Raw genomic sequence first — 25,309 nt, forward strand, 5'->3', positions numbered from 1 at the left:
CGTAGTGTGTGTACAAGTCCTCGCTTGACACCTAGCAATCCTATACCGTTTAGTTCATCCCAATCACCAACTACAGGTGAGTTCATACCCCTAATGAATGTTTTAAACTATTTTTAAATGCTTTAAAGGGGGGGGGGATACAAGTAGAAACAAACATGTTATTAAATCATTAATATGTATTTTATAACTGTGTTTGTCATTTAACAGATTTCACATACTACAAAATGTGATGCATGAAATGGTTTTAAATCTTAAAAAACACATTGTAATCAAATGTTTTACCTTTGAAATGTATATTAAAAATGACATCAAGTCATTGTTAATTATTGTTCAAAACCCATAAGATGTCTTACAAAACCATTTTACATTCTTGAACTAAACTATGCATGTACACTTATATTCTTATATATGTATTGATGTTATAGTTTACAACTTTCATTTAGTTTCTCACACCCTTGAGTAGTAAGAGTGTATAAACCTACTTGAACAACTAATTACCTTCCAGTAAATTATCATAGGGATAATTTGGAGATATCAAACATAATTCCTATTACAAGGAATCACACAAGAGTCAGTTCATTCATGAGTCTATACCAGTACATTACCTGATACATGAGTACATTTACATTTGATTACATGATACATGAGTACGTTTACATATACTTACATGATACATGAACACGCTTACATAAACGCATTACATGAGTACCTTTATGTAGATACACTTAACTGTGTACATTAACATGAATATTTGTATCTCGAATTGCGAGGATGATTTATTAGTACCTTCTGTGTAAATCTTCCTGCATATCCCTAGTACCTCGGGATATGTAGACAGGACCCTATCCCTAGTACCTCGGGATACCTAGATGGGCCCCTATCCTTAGTACCTCAGGATATACGGACGGGACTAACCATTCCGGAACCCATCTGTTAGCAACAGTGGGTGATGAACATCTACGGATGCCTACGGTTACTACTTATACTGGGAAGATCGATAACCGGGGCTAACCCCTCCACCCACCTGCTGCTGCTACAGAGGACAAGTGGACAATCTTCGATTGTTCATAAGGTTATACATTTTGCTTATTGCGATGATGTGTTACTCCTAGTACCCAACGATGACACTTACATTAATACTTTTCTGGACAATCTTCGGATGTTCATTAGGTTACATATTTCGCTTAATGCGATGTTGTGTTAGTCCTAGTACCAAGTGACAACACTTACAGTAGTACATTTTCCTGTTTACTTTATTTTGTGATAGTTTCACATAAACGATGAGTTTGACTAAGTACTTTAGTACTAAACAATTAAAGGAAAAACTATCATTTTACTTACAACACATTCAGGTCTTGGTAGAAGACTACATTGTCATAACAAAACATTCGGGTCTTGGTAGAAGACTACATCTCACACTGATAGAAAATAAGGGATTTTCTAGGGTTTTTCATACTTACATCAACATTTACCTTTAAAGGGTTGCATGACCTTTAAAACAACTTTCATTAAGCAAGGCAATGACACTTAAATACTTATGAATTCACCAGCTTTAAAGCTAATACTCTCTTTCAAAATAACTTGTATTCTCAGGTCATCAGTAGACAGGTTCGGAGGCCAAGTTTTGAGAAGACGAAGCAAACAAGTCTTGTCTTTTATTTTGATTGTGTATTTTTGGTGTCTTACAACAGTGATAGAACACACATGTATTAAAATTTTACTTATAATGCAATGGATGATGTTGTTGCTTGTTTATTATATTACACTGTTGTGATACTGTACATGACGTCCTCCACCCCTGAACGTTTCCACCGTTCGTGGTTTTCGGGTGTGACAGATTGGTATCAGAGCATTGTTTATAGTGAATTAAGTATATCAACCCATAAAAGATATACTAACTATAAACACATGGGATTAAAACACTCTGTCTAAGAGTTATACTTTTAAATAATAAAATATTTAACAAAGTATACGTGCCTTCATTCATACTAAAATCAGTGTCACAATGACAAGAACAAAAGTATTATGATTATTGAATATCACAAGTAAGCCTGGGATATATGGTCAGTCTTGGGAATGGCATAGCCTAATCAACTATGCTGGTCCGAGGAGTGATTAGCATATGCCCAAGAATGGTTGTGATGTGGCAACTAGTCTAAAAACTTACCAACACAACCATAAAGAAATACCATAAGGGTATTTGGTCTTACTGTAATTATCTTAGTTAGTTCGTCTATTTAGCTATTTCTTATAATCCCTTTTCTCGCGTAGAATAAAATGGCTGGATTTCACCACGGCGATCCGTACTTCCCGAACCAAGGCAATGCTGGTTGGCTAGAGGCAGAACCAGAAGATGATCACCCAATCCCTTTGGATGATCACCATGCTGAGGGTTTTTCTGATAGTTCTGACTCGGAGCTAGAAGTCAACAACCTACCCCCAGCTGCTCAAAACCCAAACCTAAACCCCCGTCCTGTGTTTCAAGGACCCACATCCTTGTGGGCCATTAACTTGACTGAATGGAGTCAGGAACAAGGTGAGCCCATTCCCTACAATGGAGACCGAAGTTTCTACAACCTCACTGAAGGAGGTTCTGCTGATAGATTCTTACCAATCATGGTGCGTAGGATTTCTCGGAACACGATAATGGCTCAGGCGACTATCAATCAAATCTTGGAAGTTGACGCCAACTCTAGTGTTAACACTGTCCACATTCGCCAACTAGAGTCTGCTCATGAAAGGACTCTGGTCCGCAATGCAAATCTACAGAGGGAACTTGCTGAAACTCAAGCTGAAGTTAGGGAACTTCGAGCTCAGCAAGTGAGAGCTGACAGGCGTATGAGGGGCATTGAACGTCTACTGTCGGGATCGAGAACTCATGCAAGCAGTACTCGTCGCCGATAGAATCTCGTCGACTCATCTTTTGGATATAACCTAGTTTATGTAAAACTTTGGTCTAATTTTCTGTCTTTATAAATCTTAGACATGTTAGATCTTGAACTAGTCTTAATTATGTCAAAATTTTCCATCTTGATTGATGTAAGGCCTACTTCTAGGCCATTTTTCCCGAACTTGTTACATCTGTAATTCCAGTATTATTGACAGATATCTAATCGTATGGAAATTATTATCCAAATGTTGACATCTTCATTTAGTCATTCTATTCATTCTGTTGTTGGACTATGGGGAGTTAGTCCATGAGACACATTCGTAAATCATGTATTTTTATCCATGTCGTCATCTTTTAAACGTATAGTTAAAGATGCCGCCACGCAAAAGTACAAGGCGTAACCCAAACAACGAAACACCGATACCACCACCTCCACCACCAGCTGTACCTGTTCAACCACCTAATCCTTTCGATGCCAACATGTTCTAGGCAACTTTCACAGCAGCAGTTGCAGCTGCTGTGTCAGCAATCAACGCTCCTGTCCCTAGTGGATCAGGAACAGGTGCACCTCCCTCGAACCACGGCGAAAGCCATGGACACCCTCGTGAATGCACCTACAAGGACTTCACAAACGCCAAACCCCGGAGCTTCAATGGTACTGGTGGGGTTATGGTGTTAAGGCAGTGGATTGAGAAGATGGAATCTGTCTTCGAAATCTGCGGATGCCAAGAAGGCAACAAGGTCAAGTTTGCAGCTTGTACCTTCTCTGACAGAGCATTAACATGGTGGAACGGCCATGTTAAGTATCTGACTCTGGTGCTGACGTATTCCATCAGCTGGGAAAAGTTGAAAGACATGCTGATGAAAGAGTATTTCCCTCGAGGCGAAGTACAAAAACTCGAGCAAGAGTTTTGGGGTCTACAAATGGTTGGATCCGACATCACGACCTACACTAATAGGTTCTGTGATCTGGCAAACTTATGCCCTGATATGGTTGCTCTCGAGAGCAAGAAGATAGAGAGGTATATCTGGGGACTATCGCCCCAGATCCAGTCAAGTGTGTTAGCCTCCAGGCCTATCACTTTTCATAGTGCCAAGGAACTGGCACAATCTCTCATAGATCACAGGAAACCTCAGAACCCAACAATCCCTACACCTGTACCACAAAAGTCCAACCCCGACTACAACAAGAAGGGGTGGAATAAGAGAAAAAGAGGGGCTTCGCAAGGATCCTCCAATAAACAACAACTTGTGGCGATCAATGCTGCCACAGTGACTCCTCTTGTCCCTGCGAACCCCTTACCAGCAAAAACTTATGCTGGAACCCTTCTGAAGTGCAACAAATGCAGCTTCCACCACCACGGACCTTGCAAAGAGATGTTCTGCTCTAACTGCAACACGAAGGGGCACACCGCCCGTTACTACAAGGCTCCAACAGCACAAGCTGCCCAGGTTCCTAACGCCGGTATGGGCCAAACTTGCTACGGATGTGGCGAGGTGGGCCACTATGATATGGGCTTATTTAGTCATAGAAATCATTCATTATCTTATTAATTATTGTTGATTTTATATCATTTTATGAACAAAAGGTACTTAATTAGCTTAATATTTCAATTTCAGCAATAAAAGACATGCTCGGGTGAAAAAAGAAGAGGATTGAGTGATTGGAAGCTTGGATCTTGGATTTTGAAGAAAGAAGGATGTTGCTGGACAGCTTGGCCCCTCGTCAGTATTTTGGCCATATCTCATGAACCGTAACTCCGATTGATGAGATTCAAAATGTTATGAAAACTAGACGCAATTTCAGACGACTTTCGTGTTTTGAGAAAATGTTGATTCCAAGTAAACTCGACGAGGTTTTACCAAAAACTCGACAAGTTGGTTAGAATGTTCCAGATTCGAAGATGCCTTGCCATACATGCTGTATACGTGGATTATCGAAAAAACTCGACGAGTTTTTGGTGAAAACTCGTCGAGTTGACACTGTTTTCAGAATTTATATATAGAAACTCTTCTCATTCGAACCCTAACTTTTTGTGGAGGCTAGCTGCGACTTTTGAAGACCAGAAGGGTTCTTGGAGCTGCTATTTTCGAGATTGCAACATAAGAGACAATTTAGAAGGGAATCAAAGGCAAATAATCATTCTTCTTTTCTTAATCTTTGTTTTGAACCATGTTTGAATCATTAGATTTTGATTTTAGGTTATTACTTGCTTTAGATATGAGCTAAAAGCTTTTTACTTCTGTTTGGATGAGAGAATCTTATGAATGTGGTTTGATTGAGTGGTTGAATTGATATTAATATGGTTATTCATCTTGTTAAGCTTATTAAAGATCCTTATGTATTGATGATAAATGTTTTTAGTTAACAAATAAGTGATTGAGTTGCATGAATATCTTCTTGATTACTTGATTCATATAGTTTTATGAATATAAGATTGTATGCCTAGGAATAGTGAATATGAAACTAGGGTTAACTATAAAATATGTAATTCAATGTGTGAGCATGTGTGATGAACATCTATACATGAGTTGATTGAATTGAACAAATTTGATTAACTATTATTATAAGTCTTGCTTGATACGAACTAAACACTAGGAAACTTGTTAGTTTAATCAAGTGGTTATTGTTTGAATTAACTTGTCTACTAAAGGATTGGTAATAATGAACATGAACCCAATCACATTAGGAATTGGTAACCATTGACATATTAATCTATTGCACTTACCACGAAATCAACCATAGGAATAAGTGAATCGAATCTGAATAGAAGTCTCTTTTATAATTGAATCTAGTTGTCCTTTCTTGTTCTTCTTAGTTGTTAATTGTCTTTGTTTAAAAGTTAACTGATTGATTAAGTTTCTAGTCTTGCAAAACTAGAGAAACCCCCTCTTTTATTAATTGTTTTTAATTAGGTAATACTAGTACTTAATTTGATTGTTACCGTTCCCTTTGTTCGATACCCTACTTGCTTAAACTATACTATTAATCAATAGGTTCACTGCCTTTCGTGTGTTTAATTTGTGGTTGAAGTAATAGGATTAAAACTAGTGCGTTTTACACACATCAAGTTTTTGGCACCGTTGTCGGGGAACGGTTCTAATACTTAATTTTATTTGCTAGTGTTATCGATCCTTTGTGTGAGATTTATCTCATATAAAGTTACACGTTTTCTATTTTCATTTTTATTATAATATTATTATGTATTTTCCGAATCTCGATGCTTTTGATGCTTTTCTTGAGGAAGTAGTACAGGAAATTGAGCAAGAAGATGAGGAATATGACTTAGATGAGGATTTGATGAAATTTGGAATATGGTTATATAACATCTTTCCTAATGAAAAAGAGCAATCTGAGTTACAAGAGCTAAAGTTAAAAGATGAAGAATTTAATCCAGAAAGAGATTTGGAGGAGCTGGAAAGATTGCTAGCAGAAGGGTCAAATGAAGAACGAGAACAAGCTGAATTGCAGGAACCAAGCTGTGGTTTGACCATTACCACGACATGGGCCCCTGTATTTCCAGTTTGTGTTTCGAAGGATGGGGTGACGATTCCAACTTTGGAGAAAATTCTGAAACGCGATCCATTTCTGATTAGTATCCAACCGGTCCCAACCATTATCAAGATTCTTGGGTTTTATATATTCAAGCTCATTTGGCCAATTTTAGAAGTAAAGAGCCAAATTTTACAAATTAGTCCACCAAAGAAGATATTCAATGCAATGGGTGGATTGACATTAAGTTTATTGGAAATTTATTAAGTTGGGAGTCCAGCTCAAGACTCGCACAAAAAGAAGCGCTTGCGGGAGGCAACCCGCCGTTTGATTTTTGCTTTTCTTTTTCATTTTTCTAACTTCTAGTAATTAGGGTAAATTAGGAATTTTATGTTTGATTTTTGTTTTCCGTTTTATTATGTAGTTTTTTGCCTTTGATATTTGCAGAGTTTAGGTGAGAATTGATCCAATTAATTAAAGCGTGAGAGATTTAAAAGTGAGGGGCCGAGTCGATTACGAGAAGATTAGAGGATTTGAGTGAAACTATGTGTCCGATGCTTTTAATGGTTCAAAAAGAGTCTCGTTGTTGAAGAAACAGAGGAGGTGTATTACCCTACTACCCTCCTTGAACATAAAATAAAAAATGAAGCAGAAAGGAAAAGTTGGCTATACAGAGCAGAAAACTCGTCGAGTACACACTTAAAACTCGACGAGTTCATGAAGACTTTTGTGTTTTCCTGCTGAGTCACGATCCAACTCGACGAGTCTCTATTTATAACTCGGCAAGTTCCTCAGTTTCTTATTTTCAAGAATTTGATTCGATTCCAATCAAGGTGGGCACTATATACATATATGAAGACCATTTCTAGGCGATTCCAAGAAGCTTTTTCCACTACATTAGGAGCTGTACCACACAAGATTTGACACCCAAGGCATGGATGAGTTGTTCCCATGTCTAAAGTCAACTGAAGATGGAGCTTAAGAAGAAGAATATCAACCTCACAACTTCTATCCTAGGGGAGTCTGTTCCAATTCTCTCTTTACTTTTATGTTCTTTATCATGCATAACATGCAATGGGGACATTGCAAAATTTAAGTGTGGGGTAGGGGGTTGTTTACATTAAGTGAAAAAAAAAATTAGAATCCTTTGAATCCTTGGTTTGAAAAAAAATTGCATAAAAAATTTGCTAGGGCCTAATTTAGAAAATTTTGGTAAAACCAATTAGGATTCCATACTAGTATTGTGTTTGATGATTCCTTGAAGACCCAAATGTTTAGTTGAGCCAACATACGTTATAGTGCATTTGTGGCCCCCTTTATTCTAGTGAAATCATGGGACAAAAACACAACCTCGCTTAGTTTGAAGATCGCAACATGTTTAGCATCGTGTACCAGAAATGTATCCAGGAAAGCTTAAGTAGTCATTGCACACTAGACTAATGCCTTTAACCAATAAAGGATGAAGTTAAATTCCATTGCTTAAGCATATGTTTTTCTAGGTTTTTAGTTTTGAATGGAAAAAGTGTGTGAAAAAAAAAAGAAAAAAAAAGAAAAAAAAAAGAAAAAAAAAGTGATGAAATGTTTGAATAAAGAATCTACAAAGCTGTGAAGACAAAGAAGAATATCATGAAGAAAAGCTACAAAGTATAAAAGATTCAATCAAAAGTTGTATTTGTCTTTTATTCGTAATTTTCTTTTCTAAGTTATTTTATCGTATGTATGCTTGGGGATTTAACCAAAAATGACTTGAGGTTAAGAAAGTTTTCTTGGGATGGATTCGGAGGGATGCATAAAATGAGCGTTGTTCGAAAGAAGTGGGCGAGTGTTTATGAGGATTGTGAGTATTTAGAATTGAGGGGGGTTCTTAGGAAAATTTTAGACACAAATGCATGCATTGCGGTCATGGCATAATGGCTGGATTCGATTGGGATTGTCTTATGTGGTATTAGTGTGCTAAAATTCAGTTTTGCTTGGGGGCAAGCAAAAGTCAAGTGTGGGGTATTTTGATATGGGCTTATTTAGTCATAGAAATCATTCATTATCTTATTAATTATTGTTGATTTTATATCATTTTATGAACAAAAGGTTCTTAATTAGCTTAATATTTCAATTTCAGCAATAAAAGACATGCTCGGGTGAAAAAAGAAGAGGATTGAGTGATTGGAAGCTTGGATCTTGGATTTTGAAGAAAGAAGGATGTTGCTGGACAGCTTGACCCCTCGTCAGTATTTTGGCCATATCTCATGAACCGCAACTCCGATTGACGAGATTCAAAATGTTATGAAAACTAGACACAATTTCGAACGACTTTTGTGTTTTAAGAAAATGTTGATTCCAAGTAAACTCGACGAGTTTTTACAAAAAACACGACGATTTGGTTAGAATGTTCCAGATTCGAAGATGCCTTGCCGTACACGTTGTATACGCGGATTATCGAAAAAACTCGATGAGTTTTTGGTGAAAACTCGTCGAGTTGACGTTGTTTTCAGAATTTATATATAGAAACTCTTCTCATTCGACCCCAAACTTTTTGTGGAGGCTAGCTGCGACTTTTGAAGACCAGAAGGGTTCTTGGAGCTGCTATTTTCGAGATTGCAACATAAGAGACAATTTAGAAGGGAATCAAAGGCAAATAATCATTCTTCTTTTCTTAATCTTTGTTTTGAACCATGTTTGAATCATTAGATTTTGATTTTAGGTTATTACTTGCTTTACATATGAGCTAAAAGCTTTTTACTTCTGTTTGGATGAGAGAATCTTATGAATATGGTTTGATTGAGTGGTGGAATTGATATTAATATGGTTATTCATCTTGTTAAGCTTATTAAAGATCCTTATGTATTGATGATAAATGTTTTTAGTTAACAAATAAGTGATTGAGTTGCATGAATATCTTCTTGATTACTTGATTCATATAGTTTTATGAATATAAGATTGTATGCCTAGGAATAGTGAATATGAAACTAGGGTTAACTATAAAATATGTAAATCAATGTGTGAGCATGTGTGATGAACATCTATACATGAGTTGATTGAATTGAACAAATTTGATTAACTATTATTATAAGTCTTGCTTGATACGAACTAAACACTAGGAAACTTGTTAGTTTAATCAAGCGGCCATTGTTTGAATTAACTTGTCTACTAAAGGATTGGTAATAATGAACATGAACCCAATCACATTAGGAATCGGTAACCATTGACATATTAATCCATTGCACTTACCACGAAATCAACCATAGGAATAAGTGAATCGAATCTGAACAGAAGTCTCTTTTATCATTGAATCTAGCTGTCCTTTCTTGTTCTTGTTAGTTGTTAATTGTCTTTGTTTGAAAGTTAACTGATTGATTAAGTTTCTAGTCTTGCAAAACTAGAGAAACCCCCTCTTTTATTAATTGTTTTTAATTAGGTAATACTAGTACTTAATTTGATTATTACCGTTCCCTGTGTTCAATACCCTACTTGCTTAAACTATACTATTAATCGATTGGTTCACTGCCTTTCGTGTGTTTAATTTGTGGTTGAAGTAATAGGATTAAAACTAGTGCGTTTTACACACATCACACTACAAGAGGAACTGCCCTAAAGCAGGGATGGCTGGAGGAGTAGGAAGAGTTATGGCCCTAGGCCACGAGGAAGCGGTAGCTGATCCTACGATAGTTACTGGTACGTTTCTCCTCGATAACTCATATGCTTGCATACTTTTCGATAGTGGAGCAGTGAAAAGTTTCGTAAGCCACAAATTTGCACACATGCTTAATCAAAAATCGCATGCATTAGATCATTCATTCACAGTAGAAATGGATAATGGGAAAACAGAGAGTACTAACTGCATATACGTAGGTTGTACCCTAACTTTAGATGGCCATACTTTCAAGATAGATCTCATGCCAGTCCCAATTAAGTGTTTCGACGTTATCATCGGTATGGATTGGTTGAGTCTTCTTCGCGCCGACATCATGTGCTTTGAAAAAGCAGTTCGTCTTAACCTTCCTAACTACGAAACCTTAATTATCTACGACGACAAACCTAGTACGAGCCTTCGCTTCATTTCGTGCATTCAAGCCCAGAAGTGCTTGCGAAAGGAATATCATGCCTTCCTCGCACACGTCGTCGATACCAGTCAAGAACTAAAAGACATCCGGAACATCCCAGTAGTACGCGACTTTCCCGACATATTCCCAGAAGAACTTCCCGGTTTACCATCGCAACGCCAAGTCGAGTTCAGAATCGACTTAGTGCCAGGAGCTACCCCAGTAGCCAAATCTCCTTATCGTCTGGCACCGGCTAAGATGTTGGAACTTTCCAGTCAACTTAACGAACTTCTCAAGAAGGGATTCATTAGACCAAGCTTCTCACCATGGGGAGCACCGGTCTTGTTCGTCAAGAAGAAAGATGGATCGTTTCGCATATGCATCGACTATAGAGAACTCAACAAACTTACAATTAAAAATCATTATCCCTTACCCCGTATTGACGATTTGTTTGATCAACTTCAAGGAGCCAACTACTTCTCGAAGATAGATCTATGATCCGGATATCACCAACTACGAGTGTTAGAGGATGATGTTCCCAAGACAACCTTCCGAACTCGTTATGAGCACTACAAGTTTGTAGTGATGCCGTTCAGATTAACTAACGCGCCTGTAGTATTCATGGATCTGATGAATAGGGTGTATCGTCCTTACTTGGATCAGTTTGTCATCGTCTTCATTGATGACATACTCATCTACTCTCGAAGTAAGGAGGAGCATAGTCAACATCTCCGTAAAATCTTAGAAACATTGCGATCGGAGAAGCTCTACGCGAAGTTCTCAAAGTGCGAATTTTGGATTCGGCGAGTCAAATTTTTGGGCCATGTTGTTAGCAAAGAGGGAATACACGTGGACCTCTCCAAGATCAAAGCCATTGAGAACTGGTCAGCACCAAAGACACCTACCAAAATTCGTCAATTTCTAGGCCTCGCTAGCTACTATCGCAGGTTCATTCAGAACTTCTCCAGCATAGTGAAACCTCTTACAACCCTGACCCAGAAAGGCGTGGTCTTTGACTGGGAAGAGAAACAGGAAAGAGCGTTCCAAACGCACAAACGAGCCTTGTGCACCGCCCCGATACTATCCCTCCCCGAAGGGATAGAAGACTTCATTGTCTATTGCGATGCATCCAATCAAGGACTCGGATGTGTTCTGATGCAGCGAGGTAAAGTCATCGCCTATGCCTCGAGACAGCTGAAGACACATGAGGTTAACTACACAAGCCACGATCTTGAACTAAGAGCAGTTGTGTTTGCTCTGAAGATCTGGCGACATTACCTATATGGTACAAAAAGCACGATCTTTACGGACCATAAGAGTCTACAACACATTTTCGACGAGAAAGAGCTCAACATGAGACAACGACGGTGGATCGAGCTACTCAGCGATTACGAATGCGAAATTCATTATTGTTCGGGTAAAGCCAATGTAGTAGCCGACGCCGTAAGTCGGAAAGAATATACTGGTCGTAGGGTCAAATATTTGACTCTAACTATCCATTCACACTTGTCCACACAAATTAAGGAGGCTCAGCTCGACGCTTTGAAACCTGAAAACGTGGCTGGTGAATCCCTTAGAGGGATGGATAAGAACTTAGAAGCCAAGGGTCGCAAAGCCTTATACCTCATGGATCGGATCTGGACACCGAAACACGGTGGCTTCAGAGACTTGGTCATGACCGAAGCTCACAACACTCGTTATTCCATCCACCCGGGTTCAGATAAGATGTATCTGGATCTTAAAAGGTTATACTGGTGGCCTAACATGAAAGTAGATATTGCTACATTCGTGAGTAAATGCCTTACTTGCGCAAAGGTCAAGGTCGAATACCAGAAACCCTCTGGCCTCCTACAGCAACCGGAGATACCAGAATGGAAGTGGGAGCGGATCACTATGGATTTCATAACCAAGTTGCCCAAGACGACGGGTGGACTTGATTCCATATGGGTCATCGTCGATAGATTGACCAAGTCTGCACACTTCCTACCGATCAAAGAAACAGACAAGATGGAGAAACTTACCTGAACTTACATTAGGGAGATTGTAAGGCTACACGGTGTTCCTTTATCTATCATCTCAAAAAGAGATAGTAGATTCACTTCGAGGTTCTAGCAGTCATTACAAAATTCCCTAGGAACTAGGCTGGACATGAGTACAGCCTACCATCCACAGACCGACGGGCAAAGTGAGAGAACTATCCAAAACTTAGAAGATATGTTGCGTGGCTGTGTGATTGACTTTGGAAAAGCTTGGGATACCTATTTACCTCTTGTCGAATTTTCCAACAACAACAGTTATCACACGAGCATAAAGGCAGCTCCATTCGAGGCCCTCTATGGCTAAAAGTGCAGATCCCCTCTGTGCTGGGCTGAAGTGGGTGATACCCAGCTAGCTAAGGGATAAGTTTCCGAAAGCACTCTCACGGGTCCGGAGATCATTCGGGAAACGACAGAGAAGATCGTTCAAATTTGTGAACGATTGAAAGCCTCTAGAGACCGACAGAAAAGCTACGCTGACAAGCGTAGGAAACCATTAGAGTTCCAGGTGGGCGACCGAGTCCTACTGAAGGTCTCACCCTGGAAGGGCTTGATATGCTTTGGAAAGCGTGGGAAGCTCAATCCAAGATACATAGGGCCTTTCGAGATTCTCGGGAATCTACCGCAAGAACTCAGTAACGTACATCCTACCTTCCATGTCTCGAACTTGAAAAAGTGTCTATCCGACGAGACTCTTGTTATTCCACTCGACAAGATCCAGATCAACGAGAGCCTAACTTCGTGGAGGAACCAGTAGAGATCATGGACCGAGAGGTCAAGCAAACAAAGCAGAGCCGTATCCCGATATTGAAGGTGCGCTTGAACGCAAAGCGTGGACCGGAATTCACTTAGGAACATGAGGATCAGATGAAACTGAAATACCCTCACCTTTTCGCTTAGTTATTTGTAATTTCTTATTTGCTTAAATTCTAATTTTGGGACGAAATTCCTTCTAACGGGGGGATGATGTGACAACCCGAAATTTCCTAACTGTACAAACTATATCACTTCAATAGAAGCTATAGCAGTCACAGTTAATTTTCAGACTTTTCGCGTAAGTTTGAGTAATTCAGGGTTTACACTTCAGGAAATATCAGGAGAGTGGGTGCACTAGGGTTTTGTGCAACACTGTTATTCCAAAACTCTATTATATTAGAGATCATTTCAGGAATAAAAATATTTTCTGCCAAAAATATCTCAGGACTATAAATAGAATTCTGAACCAAATTCATTCATTATTCACATCTCCAACTAGAGAAAAGCCATTTTCTCTCTCACGGATCTTCGTGTTTTTATCCCAAATCGTGAGTACCTCTTTCTAGTAGTGTTAGAAAGCTTTATATGTGTTTATAACATGATTTAGAAGGCTAAATCACTAGATCTAGGAGTTTACTCCCCAAGGTGTTCTTGGGCGGTAAACTCCCGAAACAAAGCCGAGACCGACCCTTGTGTTATACAAATGCCTTAGACTCATATGTATGTGTGTTAGGGACAAGAAAACAACCAAGAATACCCAAGTTTGGGAGTTCATGGCCCAAGAGTTTCTTAGGCCGTAAACTCCCTTTTCAAACCCAAAATGGTGTTTTAAGGCACCTAAAGCTTTAAGACTTTTATCAAGACTTGTTCCCATTTAATCTAAGGCCTTAAGCACATCAAAATCACTTATCAAAGTGAGTTTCTGGCCAAGACTTTGTTCTTGGGCCGTAAACATGAAAGAATGGCACCAAAGTGTGCCTAATGTCTTCATATGCTTGGAATAAAAGCCTAGAACTTATACCACCTATGCTTGATGAAGAGGCCTTTAGATCAATCAACATATCAGCTTCTTTGAGTGTCTTTAGTGGTGTGGAGTTATAAAAATAGAGACTTGGACGTTTGTATCAACCCACGCATGAGATATGTGCATTTTGAGATGAGAAAATAAGAGTTTTTGGTGTTTGTGACTTTACCAGCCATGCGAATGCTTAAAGTCATAGACTTTATGGAGTAAGAGCCTCTAGGGAGTCCATATTTGTGATATGAGCTAAGATCTTAACAGGTTAAGACCAAGAAAGTGAGAAAAGCCATATTGGACGTACGTCGAGCGTAATCCTAGTACGCTCCACATACTGGGTTGGTGTCCCCGATCAGATTTCGTGCAAGCTTGTGTACGTTGAGCATACCAAGGGAGGTACTGTAACGCCCATGTTTCTGGGCCATGAATTAATGTTGATGTAATAGTCTAGGTTAACCTTTGTAACCCGTCTTGAAATAATAAAGATGTATTATTTGAGTATTATGTGTTTATTGCTTAATTGTGTGATTTAAATGAATTAAGAAAAAAATAATCATTATAATAATATATTAGATAAGCCCGCAATCGATACATGAAGACGTAGTGGTCGTAACGAGCTTTACGAATATATAAAGAATGCTGAAATCCAAGTTATAACGAAGAAATTATGACCTTTTGAAGTTTCGCGACAGAACTGATATGGCACAACACGACGTAAATAGTGAATTTACGATTGCGCGATATTTAGCCTTAGTAATGTAAACGAAAGTTGTATAGCTTAGTCTCACCTATGCGACGATATAAAGAACGTCAAAAACGGAGTTTGTATGAGGAAGATATGAATTTCCAAAGTTTTTAAATAATTAATATTTATTTATTTAATCTTTAATTCGGATAATATCTGAAGGTGTCGTTGATCTGATTCGAACGGTACGCACTGTGTAACCTTTAAGTACTCCCAGCGTACTTCGGTTTTGTGCGGTCCGAAAAAGAGACGCGTTTTCTTGATTTACGTGCAACTTATACCCCGAAGCCCCAGTATCATTCCTGAGCCCGAAAGCGAGTCCTGAAGCCCAAAAATCCCGATAAGTGCAATTCCCGAGCCAAAGTTCTGCCCGCGAGAGGCCAATTTTTGTGAAGATCTTCCAAATCTATGGAAGAATACTACTTCTACAAGCCATAGTGTTGTCCGATCATCTTCTGATCAAGTGAGTGTGTAGTCACCTTCTTCTAATACATAATTATGAATTATTTTATATAAAATACGTTTTATGTGTATATTTTGTTGTTATATGTGTGAATGTATATTCACTTTCTTCTATCTCATAGATATGATTTGTTCTCTATGAAATACGTATTATGTGTATGTGTCTCATCTGTTGTTTCGAATATGTATTGAATGAGATTGCTATACAGTTTTTAAACTATGTATAAAAATATATATTTTTTATCTATTAATATGTTGGGTAGAACATGGGTAGATAGCTGATGAGTGATAAACAGATGAGAGGCCTCGATGTTGTTGTTGTTGACCTAGTCATCTAGTGGAGTATGGATGATGACCATGGACTCTTTCTAGACAGTCCTGTGGAACGCTAGCAGGTTCATAACCTGTAGGTGTTGTGAACGATGTGTTCACCGGTATACTCTAGCCCCCTCATGGTTGCCTTTAGGACATCTATTGTCAAGGAAACCCCTATGCAGTAATGTATGTCCCGATGGAAATCCTAGATTAGGTCCCTGGTAATAGATGTTGTTTTAGGGACGTAAAGTAAGGATAACGGGAATTGGTAATCGGGTTATTGTTGGTTGGTGAAATTAAATATAATTGTTTATTGTGGGTTGAAAACCCTATATGCTCACTAGGCTCCCAAACCTAGCCCACTCAGTTTATTTGTATTACAGGTAGTCCACGAGGGCATAAGATGGATGAATCATCGAGTTATTTTGTTTATTAGACCAATTGTTATATGTAACTGTTGTATGGTCTATCTTTTGTTGTTTATGCTTTTGTGTCTGTATCGGAACATGACATCCTGAGTTTTGATTATATAATGAAAATACATTTCTTTATGAAATACTTTGGTAAATATTATTTTTATCAAATTTTGTTTTTAGGAACAAATTCCGCAACTCTTTTAAATCAATTGACTTACTCTGAAATTATTTTCAAAGCATAAATGAAACCGGTCTTTTTTGGCCATGATTTTGGGGATGTCACAGTTGGTATCAGAGCATTAGTTTACGCGAACTAGGAATTTGTGGGATTTCTACACTTAAACTTAGAATGCGAAGTGAAGATTGTGAGATAAGTGTATGTTATATTATAGACATGAGCACTAGTTTATTTTAGGAATATGCCTAAAATTCCTTTATGTGCTAAGTGTTATATGTTGCCATATATGATATCAGTTGTTCAGATCTGTAGTTTGTTGCCAACCGGATCTGGAAACCTTATGTGTTTAGGATTCTAAGTGTATGACGACGATATTAGAACTAACATGTAAATGTTTCAGAGTGATTAGGATGATATGAATATCTATCGTGAATGAGGATATTATTTCACCTTATTCGGTGTATAGATCAAAAATTGTGAGGAAAAGGAGTTGAGTTGGAAACGTGGACGAAAACAGGAATCAACTACCTATAATAGAGCAAGTAGCTGTTGCAGCAGTAGCACCTGAGCCAGTGACAATGGCTAGGGTGCAAGCCATGATTTGGGCTATGTTAGCCGAACAAAGGGATGAAATGCGACAGATGTTCAATGATAATAGAGACGAACCTATCATGCCCATTTAGGAACCTGAATTGATTCCTAAGAAATTAGAGGAAGGGAACAATATTCGCATTGTTAGTCAAGTTGGGACTCAAGGAGAATGAAGGAATCACCCAGAAAGAGGAAACAACAAGGATGGGCAAATATATAAGAATTTGTTAGGCCCAAAGCTGCCAAGTCTTTCTGGAAGCCCAAAGCCTGTTGAGATTATGGATTGGGTCTCCGAGATGGAGATGGTATTTGAAGTTGCGATTGTAGCAACAAACAGAAGACTGTCTTTGCAGTTAGAAAACTGAAGACCGGAGTCTTAAGCTAGTGGAAGTTATTGGCAGATACTGTGCCACGAGGAGAAGCCCTGAAAATGTCATGGGAGGAGTTCTTGGAACAACTAAGGGTGCAATATTTTTCAGCGATAGATCTGATTGATCTAAACAATGGGTTCCAAAACTTAAAGAAGGGGAGAATGAAAATAGACGACTATGCTACTGCATTCACTGAGAAAATGAAGTTATTTCCGTACCTAGTGCCAATAGAACTCTCCAAGATTGAGAGGTTCGCTAATGGACTGTCCGCCATCTTTTGCCCGAAAGTTAAGACGGCAACCACTCTAAAAATAGTTATTCGAAAGAATGTGGAGGCCCAACAGAAGGAAAAGGGTCTGGAAAGGATAGCGGTTGGTGAAAAGAGGAAGTTCGATGGACCTTCAGGTTCCAACAACAAAAACAAGTTCTCGAAGTCTGGTTCGAGGGGAGGTGGAGGCAAAGCCAAATGGTATGACAAATGTAATAAGAAGCATCACGGGAAATGTTAAGTGGTGGCCACATGTTTTAAATGTGGAAAGCCAGAGCATTATGCCAACGAATGCACTCTTACCATGAAAGTTTGCTATGGTTACGGTGAGGAGGGTCACATCTCGGGGGATTGTTCGAAAAAGAAGGAGGCAACAAGACCCAACATTCCACCAAAGCCGAAGGCGAGAGCATTCCAGATGACACTTGAAGCTTCTAAAGATGAAGCTGATGTCGCTTCAGGTATCTTTCTCGTAAAAAAATTGCCTGCCCAAATTTTATTTGATTCTGGAGCCAACTACTCCTTTATTTTGCATGAATTTGGTAGAAAACTAGCTTTGCATGTTGATAGACTAGATAATGCTTTATTAGTCAAAGTTGCTAGTTGCAAGTTTGTTCCTGTTAGCCATCGTATGAAAAACAACTTAATTGAGTTGAATGGGAATAAGTTTCACGAGGAATTTTGTTTATCGAACTAAACGGTTTCAACATCGTGTTGGGAATGGATTCGCTTAGCGCCAATGATGCTGAAAGACTATGCAAGAAGAAGATTGTAAAACTAAACCCACCAGGGAAAGAGTCATTTATGGTATATGGAGATAAACACAGAGTAAATTCTAGGATCATTTCCCTATTGAAAGCCAGAAAGTGTTTGGCCAAGGGATGTACATCATATCTTGCATTCGTTATCGATGCTAAGAAGGAAAAGAAGGAGGTGTAGGACATTCTGGTGGTGTGTGATTGTCCGGAAGTATTTCCTAAAGATCTTCCTGGATTACCGCCTGATCGACATGTGGAGTTCAGAATAGACTTGTTACCCGGAACGACGCCAATAGCAAAAGCACCTTACCGATTAGCACCGGCGGAGATGAAGGAACTGATGATGCAACTTCAGGAGTTATTGGACAAAGGTTTCATTAGACTTAGTTCATCACCCTGGGGAGCTCCATTATTATTTGTGAAGAAGAAAGATGGAAGTATGAGAATGTGCATCAATTACAGAGAGCTAAATAAGGCAACAATAAAGAATAGATATTCGTTGATAAGGATTGATGACCTATTCGATCAGCTGCAAGGCTCAAGTTATTTTTCAAAGATCGATCTGAGGTTAGGATATCATCAGCTGAAGGTGAAAGTGCAGGATATAGAGAAGACTGCATTCAAAACGCGGTATGGACACTACAAGTTCTTGGTTATGTCATTCGGACTAACCAATGCTCCAGCAGCCTTCATGGATTTAATGAACAGAGTTTGTAATACGTTCCTAGATAGATCTGTGATAGTGTTCATAAATGACATTCTGATTTCCTCAAAAAGCCAAGAGGAGCATGGGAGACACTTGCGAGAAGTGTTAGAAGTATTGAAGAAGGAGAAGTTGTATGCTAAGTTCTCCAAATGTGATTTTTAGATTCGAGAAGTCCAATTCTTGGGTCACGTGGTCAACCAAGAAAGGATAATGGTTGATCCAGCAAAGATTGAAGCTTTGATGAAGTGGGAACAACCGAATACTCCCACGGAGATTCGAAGCTTTCTGGGATTAGCTGGATATTACCGAAGGTTTATCCAAGGCTTTTCTTCGATCGCTACTCCATTGACAGCTTTGACCCACAAAGGAGCTACTTATGCTTGGAGTGATAAGCATAAGGAAGCATTCGAGTTGCTAAAGAAGAAGCTATATGAAGCACCGATTCTTTCTCTACCTGATGGAGTTGAAGACTTTGCTATTTATAGCGATGCGTCTGGTGTTGGGTTGGTTTTCTTTTTAACCCAAAGAGAAAAGGTGATCGCATATGCCTCTCGACATTTGAAAGAGCATGAAAAGAACTAGACGACTCACAATTTGGAGTTGGAAGCAGTAGTTTTCGCTCTGAAGATATGGAGGCATCACCTCTATGGCACGAAGTGCAAACATTTCACTAATCATAAGAGTCTCCAATATCTCTTTAGTTAGAAGGAATTGAATATAAGGCAACGACGCTGGCCAGAGTTACTTAAGGACTACGACTGTGAGATACTTTACCACCCCGGTAAAGCTAATGTTGTTGCTGATGCACTCAGTCGGAAACTCAATCTTGACAGAAAAAGGTAAAGAGCGTTGAGAATAGAAGTTTTCTCGACAATTGTGGAGAGTATAAAGAAAGCTCAAGAAGAAGCTTTTGAGAAAAATGACCGAAAGGAGGAAAGTTTGGGCAAAACGTTGGTATTTGGTACAAACGGTCATGGACTGAAGGTATTCCAAGATTGTATTTGGGTACCTAAGACAGGAGGAGTCAGAGATCTTCTAATGGAAGAAGCTCACAAGATCATGTACTCGATTCATCCTGGTAGCACTAAAATGTATAGGGACCTGAAACCCTACTACTGGTGGCCAACGATGAAGCTTGATGTTGCGAACTATGTGGCCGAGTGTGTGACTTGTGCGAGAGTTAAGACACAACATCAAAAACTGTACGGGAGTTTAGAACCTTTGCCTATGCCTATGGGTAAGTGGGAAGACATTGCTATGGATTTTGTCACTAAACTGCCCAAAACGGAAAGTGGTCACGACATGATTTGGGTAGTCGTTGATCGATTCACTAAGAGTGCGCATTTCATAGCAGCCAATGAGAAGTGGTCTATGGAAAAGCTTGTAAATTCTTATGTGAAGGAAATTATGAGGCTTGACAGTGTTCCGTTAACGATTGTATCGGATCGTGACAGCCGTTTCACCTCAAGGTTTTGGAAAAGTCTACAAGAAGAAATCGGTACCAAGTTGTGTTTAAGTACAACTTACCATCCACAGACTGATGGTCAGAGCGAACGAACGATACACACGCTTGAAGATATGCTGAGAGCATGTACCTGGAATTCCTATGTAATTGAGATGAACACTTACCTTTGGTAGAATTCTCCTACAATAATAGTTTCCACTCGAGTATAAAGATGGCATCTTATCAACTGTACGGACAGAAGTGTCGTACGCCGTCTTGTTGGCTTAAGGCTAGGGAAAAGCAGTTTATGGGACCCGAGATGGTTCATCAAACTGCTGAAAAGCTAAAAATAATTAGGGAAAGAATGTTAGCAGCTCAGGATCGTCAAAAGAGCTATGCTGAAAACAAGTGAAGACCGATGAATTTTGAAGTTGGAGATTCGGTTTTGCTTAAAGTCTCACCGTGGAAGGGACTTATAAGATTTGGTAAAAGGGTAAAGTTGAGTCCAAGGTTTATTGGACCGTTTAAAGTTCTTCAAAGGATTGGGAATCAATCTTACAAGCTAGAACTACCGAAGTAACTGAATAGTATTCATAACACTTTTCATGTGTGTTATATGAGGAAGTTTACGGGAGAAGTTCCCGACATGATTCCACTTTCGAAGTTGAGAATCGATGAGAAGAAAAGGTTGATTGAAGAACCAGAGGCAATCGTTAACCGAAAGACAAATAAGTTACGACGCAAGATGGTCGAATTAGTGCTTGTCTAATGGAAACATACGAATGGGCCAAATCTCACCTGGGAGACAAAGAGTGACATGATGAGTCGCTATCCACATTTGTTTGTATATGTGTGATTTCGGGGACGGAATCATCCTAAGGTGGAGAGAATTCTAGCGCCCGTGTTTCTGGGCCAGGAATTAATGTTGATGTAATAGTCTAGGTTAACCTTTGTAACCCGTCTTGAAATAATAAAGATGTATTATTTTAGTATTATGTGTTTATTGCTTAATTGTGTGACGTAAATGAATTAAGAATAAAAATAAGCATAATAATAATATATTAGATAAGCCCGATATCGATACATGAAGACGTAGTGGTCGTAACAAGCTTTCCGAATATATAAAGAATGCTGAAATCCAAGTTATAACGAAGAAGTTATGACCTGTCGAAGTTTCGCGACAAAACCGATACGACACAGCGCGACGTAAATAGTGAATTTACAATAGATTGATGTTTAGCCTTAGTAATATAAACGAAAGTTGTATAGCTTAGTCTCACCTACGCGGGGATATAAAAACATCGAAAACGGAGTTCGTATAAGGAAGATATGAATTTCGGAAGTTTTTAAAAAAATAATATTTATGTATTTAATCTATAATTCGGATAAAATCCGAAGGATTCATTAATCTGATCCGAAGGGTACGCCCTGTGTAAGCTTTAAGTACGCCCAATGTACTTCGGTTTTGTACAATCCGAAGAAGAGACGCGTTGCACCACCGAAACGTCGCCACCTGGAGGTCTGATCTAAAGTACGCCCCACGTACCAAAGCATTACGCCTAGCGTAATGCGAGGACTCAGCCTCTATAAAAGGCAAGCAAGGGCAGCCGAACTTTTTTGCCAAAATCTCTTCTCTCTCTCCCATGTTTTCTCGATTTACGTGCAACTTATACCCCTGAAGCCCTGGTATCATTCTCGAGTCCCAAAGCCCCGAAGATCCCGAGATGTGCAATTCCCGAGCCAAAGCTCTGCCCGCGAGAAGCCAATTTTTGTGAAGATCTTCCAGATCTACCAAAGAATACTATTTGTACAAGTCGTAGTGTTGTCCGATCATCTTCTGATCAAGTGAGTGTGTAGTCACTTTCTTTTAATGCATAATAATGAAGTATTTTTATTTAAAATACGTGTTATGTGTATATCTTGTTGTTGTATGTGTGAATGTGTATTCACTTTTGTCACACCCCAAAACCAAGAACGGCGGAAACGTTCTGGGGCGGAGGACGTCATGTATAATATCAACAACAATGTAAAGTATTAAACAAGCAACAACATCATCCATTGCATTAATAAAATAATTATTAAACAATTGTATTCTGTCAAATTTTGATAAACACTAAAGCATAAATCAAAATGAAAGATAAGTCTTGAATAAGCTCTATCTTCCTTTCTCCTTGCATCGGTACCTGTCTATGATGACCTGAGGATACAAGTAATTTTGAAAGCGAGTATCAGCTTTGAAGCTGGTGAGATCATAAGTATTTAGTGTCTTATTTTGTATGTAAGAATTTATATGTCTTTGTAATTCAAGAATTTGTAAGTGTATAAGAATTGTAAGTATTTGTAAGTGTAAGTTTTGTAAGTGTTTGAAAAACCCTGAAATCCCTATGATTCCTATTAGTATGAAGGTGTCTTCTACCAAGACCTAGTTGTTATGTGTGTGTCTCTTGTAAGAGTATGTATTTTTCCAAAGTATAACTATCATTATCCAAAAATATAGTTTGTACAATTATGTTTAAGTGAGGTTATCACTAAAATATGTACTGGAAAAAATTAACGTAGTACTAAATCGTAGCTCTAAAAGGACTACTATTTATCAAATGATAGTTTCTACATTACCGTGCGTCGTATGAAAAATTCACGAAGTGAATGTAATGGGAAAAGAAATAGTACTATGGTGTAGTGTCGAACTACAACCGTACCTATTACCTTAAATCTAGGGTAATACTTCCAAGTACCATAGTATTTGATATATATATATATATATATATATATATATATATATATATATATATATATATATATATATATATATATAGATATAAATCACTACATCGATACTCAACTTGCCTTATTTGAGGGATAAGGTATAATGTGATGTCTAGATCCCAGACTGTACGCTCCCCTATCAAAGGGATTTTGGGACCTACCCACGACCCCTGCATGAATGCAAGCCGTGAGCATCCACATTACTAATGATCATGTATACTCGATATAACTATCACAATTACGGTGTGATTCATCAGTATAGTTAGATCCTGAACTGGTTCCGTGCTATAGCCCTAGTGACGTTTATTCTATGTATATGTAAGTGTACTCATGTAAGTGTGATCATGTAATTGTACTTATGTAAGTGTGATCATGTAATAGTATAATGGTGTACTGTAATGTTCTACGTGTGCTAGCTGTAATGTGTGTTCTCTCTATCTAGCAAGTATAGTAATGTAATCATTCTAGTATAGTTGTATATGTTCTCGTCCTAGTATAGTTGTATATGTAATGTACAGTAATGTTCTAGAAAGTATTGACTCATGAATGAACTGACTCATTGTATGATATCGCGTTCTAGTAATGGTTCTAGTATCTTCCTGAACTACCCATATGGTAGCTTACTAGTAGTTTAAGTGATACGTTTGGACGTGGATGTATACCCTTGCTACCCAAGGGCATAGGATGAACTGGAAGGACCTTTTATGACTTCATATGTACACATGATATATAACAAATCTTTAAACGACTTTCGGACGAATACCCAATGTCCCACCAGACCACATCTCAAGGCGCGAAGAGGAAATAGGGTGGATAGTCTTCCTAAGTCTTTTAAACATTTCTTATATAACTATACATATAGAGGCATGCAATTTATAATATAAAAGCATAAATAAGTTTGGTAAAACATTTGAAACACAAATATTAGTTTAAGGAAAGATCGACTTGGTGTCAATCTATAAAACAATTGAAGGCATAAGTTTGATAAAACAATATAAGTATAAGGAAACATTTGTTTGAAACACAGTTGTAAATGAGTCTGAAATAAACAGAGTAAGAAGTACAGTGTAATAAGTAGTTTGAAACACAGTTGTAAATAAGTTTGAAAGGAAATGTACAGAGTAAGATGTACAGTGTAATAAGTAGTTTGAAACATATAAAATGTTTATAAAAATCATTTGAAGGAAACTGTTTGGTAAAACGGCTAATGAGTAGCCAAAACTATTGAATGCTGTATATTAATCACATGTGATTGATGAAATAAGTAATATAATCCTACTTACTAATCACATGTGATTGACATAATAAGTAGCATGATTCTACTTGTATCCCCCCCCCCCCATAAAACATTTAAAATAGTTTAAAACATTAGTTAAGGGGTATGAACTCACCTGCAGTAAGTGACTGGAATTGAACGGGCTGTTATCGTACAGAAGGATCGGACAAGTGCTTGGTGTCAAGAGATGACTTAGACACACACAATGATCCTAATTACATATGAAGACATATGTATATAAATAATTAGAGATTTAATCACTAACTATACAAGTATAACATTTAAGCGCGAGGACAACACTTTTGGTCAAGTGCTAGGAGGCTAATGGGTTGCAACAAAGAAGTGCAATGCCCCTAATAGAAGTTTAAGGTCAAAAGACCATATTCATTGGAGTTTACGGCCCAGGGGAGTAAGCTCCTGGCCGTAAACTCTAAATCAAGGCTTGGAATGGTACTTTGAATTACTACAACTCTAGTGGGAATTGTTTCAAGGCCTATACAAGTGTTTGGGCACCACATTGACTCCTTTGGGGAGTTTACGGCCCAAATACTCTTTTCCCTTGGAGTTTACGGCCGTAAACTCCCTTGGGAGGGTTCTTATTTTTCTTTCAAGTCTCCAACATTTCTAGGAACAAGTCTAGGCTTCAACCATTGGCTTAAGGAAGGTTTAAGGCACTAAATGGAACCATTTTATGGAGTTTATGGCCTTGGAACCTTCTGGGCCGTAAACTCCCTCACACATGAGGTTCTTATATTTTTAACTAGTCCATACCTCATCTAGGTA

This window comes from Lactuca saligna, chromosome 2 (assembly GCF_052625555.1).
Source record: "Lactuca saligna cultivar CGN05327 chromosome 2, ASM5262555v1, whole genome shotgun sequence".
Taxonomy (NCBI): domain Eukaryota; kingdom Viridiplantae; phylum Streptophyta; class Magnoliopsida; order Asterales; family Asteraceae; genus Lactuca; species Lactuca saligna.